Below are 6,000 nucleotides of genomic sequence, written 5' to 3'. Positions count from 1 at the left end.
AAAAACAAATACTCATATTGCCACAGACTGACTATCTCAATTTCAGAACAGCTGATGATTACTGCCAAATTTATCATGTACCGATTACCATTACACAATATGTTCTTGAAATGAAGGCTAGCTTACATAACAAGGACAAATGCCAGACATCTATCCAAAAGAATGTCCTTGGATTAAAAGTTTCAGATACTGATTTAGATACAGCATGTCTGTTAAGGATTTCAAAGGTATATTGGGAGAGATTTTTGGATAATGAATGTTATTTTCTCCTTTTACAATTTAACAATTACCTCACTAATAAGTACCATTGGTCTTTCCTCCTTGCTAACTAATTCAGATTTTTACCACCACTAAAGTGTGATTCTGGAATGAAATCTAATTTTTCAAGATTATATCGATTATATCTCCATTTAGGGCTTCAGAATATATATAGAGAGAGATATATTTGTGTGTGTGTGTGTGTGTGTGTGTGTGTGTGTGTGTGTGTGTGTGTGTGTGTGTGTGTGTGGCTGGTCAGTACAGGGACCCAAACCCTCAGAAAAAAATTGTAATACACAAAGTGTCCTTGGGTTTTTTCATGCGGTAATTAGTTGTGCAAAATAGAAATTGCTCATAACATTGCTCATAACAGCACTGTGTTAGAGAAGACACAATACAGCCCATCTCAAAGGTTCTGAGGGGCAGACATCCACTTGAAACATCTGCTTTGATTTCTCATTTCAGTGTCAAGCCTTATTACATAAAGGTGATTTGCATATCACACTAATTAACTAAGAGGTTTGGACATTAATCCACTACCCAACAGCATCCCACTGCAATGAGATAGTTTTTGAAAAAGACCAGTTCTGGCTTTATTGCTATTGGATTTATCAGGATAAGAAAGCAGACATGACATGCTCTTGAATGCCAGCTAAAGGCATTCATACTTTATGCTTTTATACAGGGATTTTTCTTCCTGATTCTCTGTGTGCCTCGTAGGCACATCACTCAAGAGTGAAGAAACTAGAGAATACCACGTGGAGCACTTCATTGAAAGGGATGCCATGAGAGTGTGACATCATCAAGATGGCAGAATAGACAGTTCTCAGCATCTCACCCTCCCACACGTAACCAATTTACAGCTATTAAAAAGCAAAGACTGCCATTGGGACCAGTGGAGCTGGGGGAGGAGGAGAAGCCTGCACAGTTCATGAAGGCACAAGAGGCAATGGTGAGAGGGTGCAGGAATGGCACCTACTGTTCTGAGCCAGCCCTGTAAGGAGGCAGGGACTAGCTGGTACACGAGCTGGAAAAAGCCACAGCGGCACCCTCCACGTAAACCTACTTGCAGTCTGCAGGGGAGAGCAGGGCTTCAGAGCACACACCATACCAGCTCACCAGCCATCAAGTCCATTTGGAGGATGCTGCCCACCCTGAGCCCACACAGGAGCAGACAGCTATAGCCAACCAGACAGGAGAGCCACCTAGAGGCTGATGAGTTATCATGAGGGATGCATACACAGTCTGCCACACGGGAAGTGGCTGGAGTGCAGGGTAAAGGCTGCCCACCAGGGAAACACTGGGTGCAGAGTGGGCAGCTGGTCTCTGTGGGAACTGGTCAGGGCAATAGAATTGCAGGGGGCTCAATATGCAGGAAAGACTCTGTCCAGGGCTGGAATTTCCACACAGTCCAGGCCCAGAAGTGATTAACAATCCACACAAAAAGCCTTTCCCAGAGAATCAGCAGCAAATAGCTGTCTCCTCAAATGCCTAGACATCATCTTAAAGGCACAAAGATCAAGGAACAGAGACAAATGTCACCACCAAATGAAACAAGCTAAACACTAGCAATGGATGCAGAGGAACAGAAATCTATGAAATGTCTGACAGAGAATTCAGAATAACCCTCTTAAGGGTGTTCAGGGAATCACAAGAAAATGCAGAAAGAAGATTGATATCTGGAAAATAATTCAGGAGCAGAATGAGAAACTTGACAAAGGAATAGAATCAATTTTTTAAAAAAATAGAAATTCTAGAAATAAAGAATACAGTATATGGATTGAAAAACTCAATAGAGAGCTCCAACAGCAGACTTAATCAGAGGAAAGAATCAGTGAGCTCAAAGATAAAACACATGAAATTATCCAATCAGAGGAGCAATAAGAAAGAATAAGAAAAAATGAAACAGAAACACAGCCAATATGGGATCCCTCAAGTGAAATAGCCTCTGCATAATTGGCATTCCCAAAGAAGAGGAAAAGGGAAGAGATGTAGAAAGTATATTCAAAAAAACAATGACTGAAAATTTCCCAACTATGGAGGGGACAGCATCCAGCTACAGGAAGCTCAGAAGTCACCAGTCAGATTCAATCCAGGGAGGAACACTCCAAGGCACATCATAATCAAATTATCAAAAACTGAAGACAAAGAAGGAAAACTGAAAGCAGCAAGAGAAAGAAACACGTGACATTCAATGGAGGCCCAGTACATCTCTCAGCAGGTTTCTCAGTAGAAACCCTGCAGGCCAGAAGAGGATGAGATGATACACTCAGAGTGCTGGAAGAAAAAGACTGTCAGCCAAGCATTCTGTATCCAGCAAAACTAACCTTCAAATATGAAGGAGAAATAAAGTCTTTCCCAGACAGACAAAAGCTAAGGGAATTCACCAACTCTAGATGTACCTTACAAGGAATGTTAAAGGGAATTCTTCAATCTAAAAGAAGACGATGCTAAAGAGCAGCAAGGAAATATCTGAGGGTACATAAGCCACAAAGTAAGTTCACAGACAACCTCAGAATACTCCAATGTCAAAGTGCTGAATAAACCACATACTTCTTTAGTATGAAGACTAAAGGATAAACCTGACAAGACACTAATACATACAACAACTGTATAAGAAATAGGCGATATTAAAAGATGTAACTTCAAACAACAAACCATCAAAAAACGGGGGGTGGGGGGGATGACATTAAAGTGTAGACAAAGTGTAGAGTTGGCTTTGTTGTTTTTTTTTCTTTTTTCTATGATGTCAGAGTTAAGTGATTAGCCTAAGATAATCTGTTATAACTATAATATGTTTTTTGTAAGCCTCATGGTAAACATAACACAAAAACTTAGAAGAGACAAACTAAAAATAAATAGTGAAAAAGCAAAATGTAAAGCTAGAGAAAACCATTTGACCACAGTGGAAAATAGTAAGACCAGAAAAAAGAGAAAAGATCCACAAGACAACCAGAAAAAAAGTAACAAAATGGCAATAATGAGTCCCTATATACCAATAATAACCCTAAATGTAAATGGATTTAATGCCCCAGTTAAAAGACACAGGATGGCTGAATGGATTTTAAAACAAGAACCAACAATATGCTGCCTACAAGAAACTCATTTAACTGATAAAGTTAACTGGGTGAAAGTGAACAGATGGAAAAAGATATTTCATGCAAATGGAAACCAAAAAACAGCAGGAGTAGATATACTTATCTCAGATAAAATAGAATTCAAGCCAAAGAAAGCAAAAAAGATAAGGAAGGTCACTACAGAGTGATAAAGGGATTAATTGAACAAGAGGACATACAGTTCTAAATATATGTGCACCCAAATCTAGAGAACCCAGTTATATGAAGCAGTTACTATTAGGCTTAACAGGAAAAATTGACTCAAACACAATAATACTGAGGACTTTAATACCCCACTTAGAGCAAAAGACAGATCATCCAGGCAGAAAACTAACCAGCAAACATTAGAATTAATCTCTACTACAGGCCAACTTGACCTGACAGACGTTTATAGAACATTTCATCCAACAGCTGCAGAACACACAATCTTCTCAGCAGCACAGGGAACATTCTCTAGAATAGACCATATGTTAGGACACAAGACAAGTCTCAAAAAACTTTTAAAAATCAAAATCATGTCAACTACCTTATCCAGCCATAATGGAATAAAACTAGAAATCAACAACAAAAGGCACACTAGAAACAGTATAAATACATGGAAATTAAACAACATGCTTCTAAACAACAAGTTTGTCAAAGAAGAAATCAAGAAGCAAATTAAAAAATTCCTGGAGACAAATGAAAATGAAAACACAGCAGACCAGAACCTGTGGGATGCAGCAAAAGCAGTTGTAAGAGGAAAGTTTATAGCAGTAAATGCCTACATCAGAAAAGAAGATTGCAAATAAATAACCTAAAGTTGCACCTCAAGGAGCTGGAAAAATAAGAACAAACCAAACCCAACTCAGTAAAAGGAAATAACAAAGATCAGAGCAGAAATTAGTGAATTGGAGATTTTTTAAATGATACAAAAGATCAATGAAATGAAGACTTGGTTTTTCAGAAAAATAAACAAAATTGATAAACTGTTAGAATGACGAAGAAAAAAGAGAGAAGACAAATAAATAAAATCAGAAATTAAAAAGAGGACATGATAACTGATACCACAGAAATATGAAGGATCATAAGAAACTATTATGAATAGCTACATGCAAACAAACTGGAAAACTTACAAGAAATTGATAAATTCCTGCACACACAAAACTTACCAAAGTTGAATCATGAAGAACTAGAAAATCTAAACAGAACAATAACGAATAATGAGATTGAAGCAGTAATAAAAAGTCTTCCAACAAAGAAAACCCTAGGGCCAGATGGCTTCACTGCTGAATTCCACCATACATTCAAAGAACTAATAACAATTCTTCTCAAACTCTTTCAAAACGTTAAAGAAGAGGAAGTACTTCCAAACTCATTCTATGAAGCCAACATTGCCTCATACCAAAACCAGAAAAAGGCACAGCAAGAAAAGAAAACAACAAACCAATATCCATAATGAACAAGATGTGAAGATCTTCAACAAAATACTAGTAAACAGGATCCAGCAACACATTAAAAAGATCATATAATGGGTTGTTCACTTTCCCAGGAATCAACCTGTACCCCACCTAATGAGATGTCAAGGAGATGAATTCCCTTCTTGGCACCAACATTCTGCACTACTGGCTTGAAATTCCTTCTACAGAGAACACCACAGCTTTGAGCCGCCGATGACCCTTGGGACCGAGGCAGCCTAGCGGGGGAGTTCCTGGCACCCTATATGTGGGACCCCAGGCCACTGCCAGGTGAGTCCCCACCACCAAGAGAGGCCCCAGCCACTGCTGACCCCTGGGACCCAAGGCAGCAACAGGCGGCTGAAAGTCAACAAAACTCCCTGATATTGCTCCAGACACCAGGGTGGAATAAGTAGACTACAATAGCCTTACCACAATGACTAAACACCAACGAAGAAATACTAGAAATATGAAAAACCAAGAAAGAGTGATACCACCAAAGGAATATAATAACTCTCAAGTTCTAGACCCTACAGAACAGGCAGTCCTTGAAATGACTGACAAGGAATTTTGAGCAACAATCCTAAAGAAACCTAATGAGATACAAGATTCAGACAACACAGTGAAATGAGAAAAATATACAGGACCTGAAAGAGGAAATGTACAAAGAAATCAATGCCCTGAAAAAAAATGTAGCAGAGTTTGTGGAGCTGAAGGATTCATTCAATAAAATAAAAATACAACAAGCAGGCTAGATCAAGCAGAAGAGAGAATATCTGACCTTGAAGATGGCTTGTTTGAAATAAAACAGGCAGACAAAAAAAAAAAGAAAAAAGAATTAAAACACTTGAAGAAAATCTAAGAGAGAGAACAGACAACCTCAAGCACTCAAATATCCAAATCATGGGTATTCCATAGGGTGAGGAAAAAGAAAATGGCACTGAAAACATATTCAATGAAATAATGGCAGAAAACTTCCCAGATATAGGGAGAGATACATATCTTCAGATACAGGAATCTCAAAGATCTCCCAACATATTCAACCTAAAAAGGTCCTCTCTAAGACATGTTATAGTCAAACTGGCAAAACTCAAAGACAAAGAGAATCTTAAAACCTTCAAGAGAGAAGCATCAAGTCACCTATAAAGGAACCCCTATAAGACTAATATCAGACTTTTCACCAAAAACCCTAA

The sequence above is a fragment of the Cynocephalus volans genome, chromosome 16 (assembly GCF_027409185.1).
Source record: "Cynocephalus volans isolate mCynVol1 chromosome 16, mCynVol1.pri, whole genome shotgun sequence".
Lineage (NCBI taxonomy): Eukaryota > Metazoa > Chordata > Mammalia > Dermoptera > Cynocephalidae > Cynocephalus > Cynocephalus volans.
Note: the sequence above shows the minus strand (reverse complement) of the source record.